The sequence below is a fragment of the Budorcas taxicolor genome, chromosome 18 (genome assembly GCF_023091745.1).
Source record: "Budorcas taxicolor isolate Tak-1 chromosome 18, Takin1.1, whole genome shotgun sequence".
Lineage (NCBI taxonomy): Eukaryota > Metazoa > Chordata > Mammalia > Artiodactyla > Bovidae > Budorcas > Budorcas taxicolor.
Window position 1 is genome coordinate 18523147 of NC_068927.1, and position 12738 is coordinate 18535884.

Genomic DNA, 12738 nt, shown 5'->3' on the forward strand with positions numbered 1-12738 from the left:
GCTCATGCCCTCAACCGTCCCCTCCTGGGGAGGAGCAGGGCTTCGCTGCCGCGTCTGGGACCCGGTTTGCGCGCCCCCCCGCGGGGCTTTGTTCCGCGGCCGAAGGGGTCGTCCCGCGCGGCGGCCCCGCTGTCTACTGTCTACTCCTGTTTTGTTTGCTGTTTTCACACAGCGCCTCCTCCGGCTCTTCCCAACTCCGCTCTTTCCCAAAGGAAAAAGAAACGGGCTGCCTTAGCCACCGACCTGGACCCCCACCCCTAAAAGGGAAGAGGTCCAAGCCGCTTCCTTTAGCTTTGAGCTGCTCTTCAGCAAAAGCGGAACGAGTTTCAAAAGCTTATTTTAGGTGAAATGTGGGTAGTGGCACGCCCTTCCCCGTGTCCTCCTCTGGAAGCTGAATGAGACTCGGGGGTCTTCTTTTCCCACGTGCAGGGTACTTAACAAATACGAAGTATATACCAGAGCAAAGGCTATAGTGTCAGACCTTAAACTGGATTTCCATGTAAGCGCCTCCATAAAAATAGTATTGTGTGAAAACAAAAAGTACTTTTTATATGAGACTTTAGAAACCACCAAGGAACAGTCTCGCATTGTGTCCAAGTTCCTATCGATAGGAAATGATTTTAGATGGGAAGTTTTTAATGCAAGCACCCCTGAGAACACAAAACTTTCGGCTTGAAAGTGAGGCACACAGTTATTAATATCTTTAAGTACTAATGCAAGCTGCTAATTTCCAGCTTCCCCCAACAAATCTGTAGACTGTCTGTGTTGATACTTCTACTTCTGTTCTCAACCTAGTACTTGCTTTTTGTGGCTACTCTCTTCCTCCGGGACTATTAGCACAGTGTTTCTTGAGGTTGGGAAAGTAAAAAAATCACGTGTTCTTGACCGCAAGTTATACTACTAATATGCTGGTCCCCGAAGCCCAAAAGTCACTTGAAGAACTTGGGTGAATTGTATAGGCCCCTGCAGTAATTTCTTCAACAATAAATTCTGACAGGTTCTGTTATACATTGCTTGGTCGGGCTTGGAGATTACTGAGTGAAGACATTATTTATTCATTCTTCAACACCGTGTTGGGTTCTAGGAGTACAGAGCCACCAGTCCTACGTTCATGTATATAGTATCTAGTGGGGAACATAAAAAATCAGTCTTACAAAATCTATGACTACAACTGGGGAAAATGTTGCAAAAAGGGGGGTGGTGGACGGTCCCTGGTGCTAAGAAGGTATGTAACAAGCCAGGTATATAATATGACAGGTGACTGACTAAGTAAAGAACCTAAGGATTAGAAGGAATTAACCAGTTAAAGTTGGACAAGGAGCAACGGACTGGTTCCAAATTGGGAAAGGAGTATATCAAGGCTGTATATTGTCACCTTGTTTATTTAACATATATAAAGAGTACATCATATGAAATGCTGGACTGGGTAAAACACAAGCTGCAATCAAATTGCAATTGCAGGGAGAAATTTCAATAACCTCAGATATGCAGATAACACCACCCTTTCAGCAGAAAGCAAAGAGGAACTGAAGAGCCTCTTGATGAAAGTGAAAGAGGAGAGTGAAAGAGCTGGCTTAAAACTCAACATTCAAAATACGAAGATCATGGCATCCGGTCCCAACACTTCATGGCAAATAGATGGAGAAATACTGACAGATTTTATTTTCTTGGGCTCCAAAATCAATGCAGATGGTGACTGCAGCCATGAAGTTAAAAGACACTTGCTCCTTGGAAGAAAAGCTATGACAAACCTAGACAGCGGAGACATTAACTTTACGGACAAAGGTCCGTGTTACGGTTTTCCCAGTAATCATGTATGGATGTGAGAGCTGGACCATAAAAAAAGCTGAGCGCTGAAGCATTGACGCTTTTAACTGTGGTGTTGGAGAAGACTCTTGAGAGTCCCTTGGACTGCAAGGAGATCAAATCAGTCGATCCTAAAGGAAATCAGTCCTGAATATTCATTGGAAGGACTGATCCTGAAGCTGAAACTCCAACACTTTGGCCATCTGATGCAAAGAACTGACTCACTGGAAAAGACCTTGATGCTGGGAAAGATTGAAGGTAGGAGGAGAAGGGGATGACAGAGGATGAGACAGTCGGATGGCGTCACCGACTTGATGGACATGAGTTTGAGCAAGCTCTGGAAGTTGGTGATGGACTGGGAAGCCTGAGTGTAGTCCATGGGGTCACAAAGAGTCGGACAAGATGGCTGAGCGACTGAGCTGAACTGAACCAGTTGGGGGTCAGGGGTGACTTACTGGAAAGTGAAGGACTTGAAAAAGATGAAAGGCATTTCAGAGGAAAGTGAAAGTGAGTTAGTTGCTCAGTCGTGTCCGACTTTGCCACCCCATGGACTGTATGTAGCTCACCAGGCTCCTCTGTCCATGGAATTCTCTAGGCAAGAATACTGAAGTAGGTAGCCATTTCCTTCTTCAGGGAATCTTCCCAACCCAGGGATTGAACTCGGGTCTCCTGCATTGCAAGCAGGTTCTTTACTATCTGAGCCACCAGGGAAGCCCTATTTCAGAAGAAAGCCTTTCCCAATTCCTGGAATGGAGAACAACTCCACTGCAGATTTTTTTCTGGGGGGTAAGAGAAGGGCACAAATTATAGGTAAGTGATATAAACAGTCAGTGGAGTTCAGAGACTGCTGGGTTTTGTGGGCCAAGGTGCCAAATTATGTAATGGACAGCACTTCTCAGGCTAGTGAGGCTGAAAAAAGATTCATTCACTCAGGGATAAACTTGAAACTGAGCCTCAGCTAAAAGGTAGGAGGAGGAAAAAAAAATCCTTCCAAACTGAGGTCAGATATGGAAGGGACAATCACAAAAGGAAAACGTGTGTCTAAGTCACAGTGTGACCGGGAGGTAGAGTTTGGCTGAAACTGACCACAATGAGCAAAGGGTGACCAGAGAACGCTTCGGTCTCGGCGGCAAGAAATGAAGGCCTGAGCCAAACAGCTGGCAACAGACACGGTGAGAGTCTTGGAGAGACAGTTGGCTCTAGAGAGCAATCAGGTGGATTCAGGGAGGGTAGGATGTGGAGATCAAAGACCTGAGGCTGGTGATAATGACAAAAATATAGTAGAAGTAGCTTTTGTTGTTGTTTAGTCACTACGTTGCGACCCGATAGATGTGTTAGTGGCCGTTCTTAAGCATCTGCTCTGTTTCAGCCGTGTGCATCACCTCATTACTCCTCACAAAAACTCCATAAAGCAATGCCATTATTATCCCCATCTGATACACGGCAACCGAGGCATGAAGAGGTCAAGTAGCTTGCCTGAGGTCACAGAGCTACTAAGTGGCAAGAGGCAGGGTTCAAACCCAAGCCCTTCCTCCATGCTCTGCTCTAAAGCCTATTCTGAGATTTTTAGCTTGGTAAATGGTGATGGACAGGGAGGAAACAAAGAAAAGTAAATTCTAGTTTTGGAGGCATTAGGTGTGAAGTGCCTGGGGAACGTGCAGAGAGAAGCTGGAAATAGAAGCCCAGGACTTAGGAAGGAGGTTGTGGGTCATTCCCCACAGTCCCGGCTCCACCTAACCCAACCCTATCCTAGCCCGCCTCTGTTTAGGGTGGAGCAGAGATGTGTGTTCTAGCAGATTCTCTGGAGTCACAGAGAACAGAGCCTAGTAGGGGAATTAATGAGGAAAACCCAGGTTTCTTTTTCAACAGTCATTTTGAGGTTTGTCAATTTCAATTCAATTAAGGCAAAACTGGACATTACAAGATGGAATATGGTACCTACTTTTAAGATAGAATTCAATAAACTAAGTTAAAAAGATAGATATGAATGGAACACTATTCAGCCATAAAAAAAATAAATAATGTCATTGTAGCAACATGGACTGTAGCCTACCAGCTTCCTCCGTCCATGTGATTTTCCCGGCAAGAGTACTGGAGTGGGTTGCCATTTCCTTCTCCAAGGGATCTTCCCAAGCCAGGGATCGAACTCCGATCTCCTGCATTTCAGGCAGGCGCTTTACCTCTGAGCCACCAGGGCTCAGCAACATGGATGGCCCTAGAGATTATCATGCTAAGCCAAGAAAGAAAGAAAATACTATATGATATCACTTAAACGTGGAATCTAAAATATGACACAGATGAACCTATCAAGGCAACAGAGACTCACAGACATAGAAAACAGACTTGTGGCTGCCAAGGGGGAGGGATGGATTGGGAGTTTGGAATTAGCAAGTACAAACTATCATATATAGAATGGATAAACAACAAAGTCCTATTTTTAGCACAGAGAACTATATCCAACATCCTATAATAAACCATAATGGAAAATAATATGAAAGAGTATATATATATATATATATGTATACTGAATCACTTTGCCATACAGCAGAAATTAACACAACATTGTAAATCAACTATACTTCAATAAAATTAATTTTTAAAAAATGAAATGAGGAAGGCTTCCCAAGTGACCCACAGGTAAAGAATCAGCTGGCCAGTGCAGGAGATGCAAGACACACGAGCTCAATCCCTGGGTCAGGAAGATCCCCTGGAGTAGGAAATGGCACCCCACTCCAGTAATCTTGCCTGGGAAGTTCCATGGACAGAGGGGCCTGGCAAGCAACAGCCCAAGGGGCTGCTCAGAGTCATACATGACTGAGTGACTGAGCAAACGTGGAATGATGTAAGCCAGTGGGACACAATTCTCTCTACTAAAAAGAGACTTCTTTATAAAGAGAGCTGAGAGTGTTGGTCTCAAGGAAAACCTGGTATTTTCTTAGAAGAGAGAGCAGAGAGACTCCCAGATTCCCTCAGTTTTCAAACTTAACCTTCCTCTCCCATTGAGATTTGAGCTGTGTCTCGTCAGAGTCTGAGGAACATTCCACCTTTTTTTAATTTTTAGAGGTAGACATGAAACAAACATATGTACATACAAATGTGTAGATAGGCTTAACATATAGTGACATCACAGCTTACCCGAGTTAGGGTTTAAACTCTGCCCATTAAAAAAAAGTAAGTATAATCAAAATTATCCCTGAAAATCCTTTGAATTGCCCATAAGTTACAGTGCATATTGTTTTGCAGCAATCAAAATTCCAAACATCATGCTTTGCCAAAATCAAATTTTGGCCCTCATATCCCTGTCCCTTTTCCCTGTTAGACCATTAATACGCATTAATCAACAGCATTTTGCCCGTCCAAAAATGACACTAATTCTTTTGGCCCCGTGCTGGAGTACCTTATAAATTGGTGGATTCTTTTAAGCTGCAGGAGTGCCCAGGACAAAGTGTTGCCTGAAGACACCACAAGTCACTTACGAAGTGTCAGAAGCAACGTCTGTTTCTGGAATTCTCGAACTTGATTTTCTTGGCTAGGTTGGTACCTGCTCTCCTGTAGAAAAGTTGAAACTACTGCTTCCTTCTCCCCCTTCCCTTTTATACAAAACTAGCTCATGAGAATAATTTCATCCCCACTAATCTCATCTAGATTTGGGAGGGGCTTAATCTGGTTTAGTTCATTCCTACTGAGGGTATGAATGGCTGATAGATATGAGTGGGACACGAACACACTATTAAAGTTTTAAACATTGGAAGGAAAATAGCCCCACTGTGAAGTAACTACACATCCTTTTCTCAATAGGGAGGCAACTCTGCTTCCATGACAGTTAATCTAAAGAAAAGCATTTCTATAAATTCTAAAGCCAATCCAAATAGTCTTCTACTTGATGGGATTTCAGGATGAGTGCCAAATATTTTCAGGCCAGATGGGGAAAATATTTCAACCTTCCTAGTCCCCTTGAATCATGTCAAATGGCAATTTCCTCTGCTCCAGTGGAATGTAAAGTGCTAATTCTGTAGGTGACCCATAATAAAGACTCTAGTGATAGGAAATGATGTGACTTTCTTCTTTGCTAATCATGAATAAAGCAGACACTGATAACAGAATCTAGATTTGGGGATCTTATATAAATTCACAGTAACTTGACATTTAATATAGGTCTGAGACCAATTTATTGACATCTCAAAAAGAACTGTTCTTTCCATGATGTCTGGTGAGATTTTACCAAGAGATGAAGTAGGAGCAAGTGGAATAAGTAGAAAGTGTTTTGACTGACTGCATTAGTCCATGATTTTTAATAACTGAGTCATGTTCAAAATTGGATATCATTATTTCTTTCACATGGAAATTTGCCAAAAATAAATACATATACATATTCTTTCTCCCACATTCTCTTGTATGACTGTTTTAAACTGTTCTATGGATTAAGACCACTCAGGTGCACCTATGTAAATCTTTGGGCACACCCATGTTCTTAATTTAAGAAATATGAATTCAACTTTTATAATAATAATAATATATATATATATTCTAGTTTTGTTTTTTGGAAACACCACTCAACTGGCAGGATCTTAATTCCCTGACCAGGGATCCAATCCAGGCCCCTGGCAGTGCAAGTGCCGAGTCTTAACCACCAGATGGCCAGGGAATTCCTCAGTTATACAAAACTCTCAACTCGTTATTGCCCCTCCAATACGACAATACAATGCAACAGTACATTTCCAAATGTTCCCCCGAAAGCTCAAAGCCTTAGCCTCAACTTAGCATCACCTTCCCCTCTCCCAGTCACCAGCGTCATTTTTCCAGAGTACAAATCCTGCCTTTGTTAAGTTCCTTTCCTGCTCCTGCTCTAACTGGTAGCTTTCTATATGGGCGGGCCTCTGAAATCCATGAGTTTTTGGAAGGTCTGTTTCTCAAACTTCTCTTCCATCAAGCCTCTACTAGTTCACTGGCTCACTTGATGAATGTGCTAGTGTTATTCAAGACACACTGGCTGCCCTCCATACAGTCAAAGCAACTTGTCCTTTGCATGATTACATGCAATTCCAGATAACACCATAAAAATTGGCAAAACCAGTTAAGACAGTATACTTCATTTCTAAGTGTCTAATGTCAATACAATTATTTTTGTACAGATTGGTTCACAAGGCCAAAGCCATCATTCCTGGATCACTGATGGGCTGTTTGTTTCCAGGTAATCATAGATATCTTTTGCCCAGGAAACCATTGCTATTAATATCTTCTCTTACGTTAGCTCGTTAATACCCATTTATCATTCAACTAACATGGATAGCTCTGAAGACATATTAGCATTCCCTTCCAAGCTGAGCTCTGCCGCAAGCCAAACCGGGAGCCTTTCTTGGCCTGAAACAGGCATGCACGCCTCCCTCCCAAATACTAGATTCCTATCAGCTTTGAGAAGGGAAGCAGGTCCCAACATGTCAGACATATCTAACGCAAAGCAGAAACAATGTTTTCTTTATCAGACACACCTGTTGACATCCAGTACCTTCCTGGGGGTGGTGAATGTATTAAACAGCATCCAAAACAAATTCTAACAAACCAGGTGGAGAAGAACTTGGAGCTACAGCATAAATACCCCAAAACATGGTAGGGACTAACTGCTGAAAGGTCCTCAGTGATCAGAAAGTGCATTCGTCCACAACTTTTTTTCCTTAATCTCTTTCTTCTCAAAAAATGTTATGTGCTAGGCACTAAATTTTGCAAGAAGCTGGAAAACCATTTAGGTTTTTAGGTACCTGGCAGTCTGTGGGGATGAATGGTATTAAGAATAATTACTTTCCAGATATCAGTCTTACATCAATGAAACACAATTAGTGTCCATCCCATCCAGAGCTCTTGATACAATCCCTGCCTCCCCTGACCTCTCAATACACACATACTTATTTCCACAGATCCAAATCTTTTCTTTATAGTTACCAGAAGTTAGACTTTTTAAAACTTCTATGTTGATTTCCTGTTCTGTGCTAAGGAATACACCCAGCCTTTCACAGGGAAGGGCACAGCACAGTCACCATTGTGTCCCCATCAAGGCCTAGCACAATGCCATAGAGAGCCCTCAACATTTTTGCTGAGCAAATGAGTAAATACTAGACAAGGACCATGTCCTAAAAACCTTGGCTGTCTAGGAAATCTATTTACGATTTTTAGTTTATATGTTTTCATTCCTTGTTGGAAGACATTTGTCCCTTCTTTCTTGGAAGAACTAGCATTTGTTGGACTCCTAATGTGCTTGAATTTACAAGTTAGTTACTTTAAAGCTAACAGCATATATGAAAGGAGTATCATATGGATAAGGAAACTGAAATAGAGAGGAAAAGTAACTTTTCCAAGGGTACCTAATAATGAGTGGAGTGAAAGCTGACAATCAGGCCCACCTGGCTCCAAGCCTTTACTCTTTGCTCTATGTCTGTGTGTTTCAACAAAAGTACATTGATCTTTAAGGATTTACGCATGAATTCTTCTCCAGAGCTCTGAGGTCTTTGATGAGAATTTTTAAATTCAGCATTTTCATTTGAATAATTGTAGAAGAATTAGTAAAGGTATACATTATATTATCCGAACAACTACCTACAACTCTCTATATTAATTGAAAAATTAAGGCATATTATAACATTAAGGTGTGGGGTGATTACTGGAAACAATATAGTTGACAAGGACTGTTAGGATATGGCTAATGACGGGGTGAAGGAGAGGGAGAGGGATTTTCATTTGAACTATTTTTAATCACCTATATTGCTTGACTTTTATATTTTTTTTTTGGCCAAGCTGAGTGGCTTGCAGGAACCTAAATCCCTGATCAAGAATTTCACTGCCACAGCAGTGAAAGCTGGACCACCAGGAAAGTCCCTACTTTTATAATTAAAAACAGTAAAGGCAATAAAAGTCTTTAAGGACAAAGTCTGTGAGTTTTAGGCTTGAGTACTAGATTAGTGACCCCAGGCAAGTAATCTAACCTTTTTGCGTCCAAGTTTCCTTATCTATAGTAACAGACCCCGTCTTCTAGGGTGAGTGTGAAAATTATCCATGTTAAACATTTAGAACAGAGCCTGACTTGAGTAGACAGGGGAGAAAAAAAAAAAAAAAAAAACAGATGGAGGCTGTAGTAGATAGAATAATGATCGCCCCAAATGCAACAATCTTCCCCCCTCACCCCAGCTCCCTGCCCCTGCTCCCAGATCCTGTGATGTTGGGAGGGGGACTTTGCAGGTATGATTGAGTTAAGGATCTTGAGATGAGGAGATTATCCTAGGTATGATTGAGTTAAGGGTCTTGAGATGAGAATATTATCCTGGACTATCCAGGAGAATCCAGTGTAATCAGAGGGCCTTCTAAAGAAAGAGGCAATCAGGAAAGTCTGATAAAAAGAGGTGTGAGGAGGGAAGCAGCAATCAGAGTAAGCCAGGAAAGAGTCACAAGCCAGGGAATGCAAACGGCCTCCAGAGGTTGGAAATGCAAGGAAGTGGATCCTCCTCTGGATCCGCCAGAAGGAACTAGCCCTTCCAGCACCTTGACTTTAGCCCAGAGAGACTGATTTTAGACTGGTGACATCCGGAACTGGAAAAGAATACATTGCTGTTTTAAGTCATTGCATTTGTGGTAATTTGTTGCAGCAACAATAGGAGTGCAGACTCAAAAGGAAGTCGAAGACCTCAGGCAGCGTGGGTTGAAAGAGAGGTGAGGGTTCACTGAGGATGGCGCTCTTCTGAATATCACAGAACCTCTGGAAACAAAGCAAAGGCATCCCTGGGCAAATCTGCCAACAGAGTGAAGGCGGGAGAATGTTGCCTCGTGCTGATGTTAAGATGGAAAAGGCCATCCAAGCACATGGAACTCCTTGTTTACATGCATTCAGTCTCGCAGCCTTGAAATCCCTGAATCCATTGAGAGAAAGCAAGTGCATGTCTGCTGATAAACTCTCCCCGCACGTTTGAACACTCGATTCCTAGTAACTGTCTCTTTGGTAGGCAATAAGAAACAGCTTCTCACAGCTCATTTCTTAATCAACAGAAGCATGGATTAATCAGGTTGACTTTCAGGCACGTGTGTATGCAAATTATAGAAACATTTCTTTTCTTTCTCCTTCTCCCCTCCTTTTAATAAAAATGTAGCCCTCAAAGATATCCTGGAAAAAGCACTCAGGCTTACAACATTACAGCTTTAATGAGCCAAGATTTCTATTTTTTCCCTATTACACAGAACAGTAATTCTTAACAGCTTAAATTTTCAAAGCATTTCACAAGCATTTAATTAATCCTCTCCACTGCCAGAGAGAAGGAAACTGATATTCGTAATATCTCATCCTGACATCCTTTAATTTGGCAAAACTTCCACTGGCTTCAAGAAAGCATCAGTACCACTAAGGTTATTTGGGTCACTGTTGTTTAATCAGTTCTCCTCACCTATTGAAACCCAGTCATCAGAGCTGTTTAAATCGTCATCTCATGAGGGCCGGATGGGGTAGGGGGAGCTGCTTTGAGCTTGGAAAAGAAATGGCAGTGATTCCCTCAGAGAAATGACAAAGCTCGTCTGTACGGAACCTGCGAGATGGGGCTCGTGATGAAGGCCCTTTGCCAGTTGCATCAGAGCCTGATTCACTCCGGAGAACTGGGGCACGGTGATGCTATCGGGACGCCCTTCTCAGCCCTGGGCTCTCTGGAGGCCCAGGACAATCAGCAGTTGAATTGCTCTGGGCTCTTTGCTTAGCCTCTCGGATGCATGGCAAGCTCTAGGAAGCCCTACTTTTCTCTCTTTTCAGACCTACTTCCTGAAGGTTTCACTGATACAGACTAGCATCGCAGCCTCACAGACCTGATGCCACTCTCCGCCTGCCAGCCATGCCCCGAGGGTGTGGCCTTGCCACCAGACCTGCTCCATTGACTGCAATTGGATGAGCTAATCCCTTCCACTCCATTATGCCAGCAACACAGTGGCCAAAATAATGTCAAATTCCATTTTCAATTCAAAGAAGCAAAATTCAATAAATGCTTCCTGAGTGCCTGTTTTGTGCCAGGCACTGCCCAATCCTAGCTAGATAAAGTCCCAGGCCCTTAACAACCTTGGTTTTAAGTCAGATAAATAGTCAAATGACTGTAATACAAGTACAGTAATGAAGGTGCCTGCAGGCTGTTACCAAGAGAAGAGGGCATGAAAAGAAGGGGCAGAGGGGGGAAAATAACGTATATGGGAGGTGGGGAGGAAGCACTGGAGGGCTTTTAACAGATGGTATTTAATATGGCTCTTACAGGACATGATTTTCATGAGCATCATGGGAAGGGGTGATATGATAAAATAAGAAATATGTATTTGGTCTCTGTTCCTGACAGAGGCCCCTCTGTTCCAGACCATTCCATTTCTCTTCCTGTATACCCCTCCATCTGGCTGTTCTTTTGTATCCTTCATCATATCCTTTATAATAAACTGATAATGGGAAGTAAGGGCTTCCCTGGGGGCTCAGTGGTAAAGAATCTGCCAATGTAGGAGATGCGGGTTCAATCCCTGGGTCTAAAAGTTCCCTTGGAGCAGGAAATGGCAACCCACTCCAGTATCCTTGCCTGGGAAGTCCCATGGACAGAGGAACCTGGCCAAGAACACTGTTAGGATGGGGTTGAACATCCAGCTGGTGTCTGGAGAATTGATCTAGTTGTTGCTCTGGGAAAATCCCACACTTTTGATGTCAGAAGTACTGTGAATAAAAATGACTCAGAGAGGGTATTCGAAAACAAAGGACTTGGGAAGGTGCCGGATATGTGGGAGACAGAAGCCTGGCCTAGCTGGGTCTTGGAGGAGATGGAACCGGACAGCTAGGATGAACCAGGTCTTTGTGGGCCATGAACTTTTATTGATGTGTTTCCCCAACTTAGATTATTCTTGCACCACTGTCAGAATATTCTCCAGATCCACGTATCATCTCTGCTCTTCTTTACTTCATACTATTCTCGTTAATTCACCATTTATTGTTTAAATGTAATGAACACTCTGTACCAGGGGTCAGCAAATGGCCCCAGAGACCACATCTAGCCCATTATCTGTTCTTATACGGCCCATCGGCTAAGAATAGATTCTACTTTCTTAAATGGTTGGAAAACATCGAAAGAAGAAGAATATTTAATGCCATGTAAAAATTATGTGTTTAGTTGCTCAGTGATGTATGACACTTGGCAACTGTAGCCCTCTGGCCCTTCTGTCCATGGGATTCTCAGGGCAAGAATACTGCAGTGGGTTCCCATGTCCTCCTCCAAGGGATCTTCCCGACCCAGGGATTGAACCCTGGTCTTCTGAGTTCCAGACAGATTCTTTACCACCTTCTGAGCCACCAGGGAAGCCCATCTAAGAATTATATTAATCCAAATTTCAGTGTCCATTAAAGGATTTTTTTGGACACACCTATCCCCAGTCATTTATATGTGGTCCATAGCTGCTTTTGTGCTATCACAACAGAATTGAGTAGTTGTGACATAGACCATACATGGCCCACCTAAGCTAAAATATTTACTCTCTGGCCCTTTACAGAAAAGTTTGCTGACCTCTGTTCTACAGTAAATATATGCATTTGAAGATCCTGTCACTTGTCATAATGAAAAGCGACGGGAACAAATCATTTAAAAATAAAAGTAACATCAGAGGTACACACTCAAGTAACACCTTGGGAAAACACTGATTCGTTGAGCAAATACTTTGCAGCAGGCACTTTTTGCTAATGTCTTTAAATGGGATGGTAATGATAGAAGCTACAAGGTAGCTCCTGGTTTCACTTGAATAAGAATAAAAACTTTATGTATATTATCTTATTTAATCCTCAAGATTGTTGTTGCTCATTCATGTCCAACACTTTGCAACCCCATGGACTGCAGCACGCCAGGCTTTCCAGTCCTTCACCATCTCCCGGAGTCTGATCAAACTCATGTCCATTGA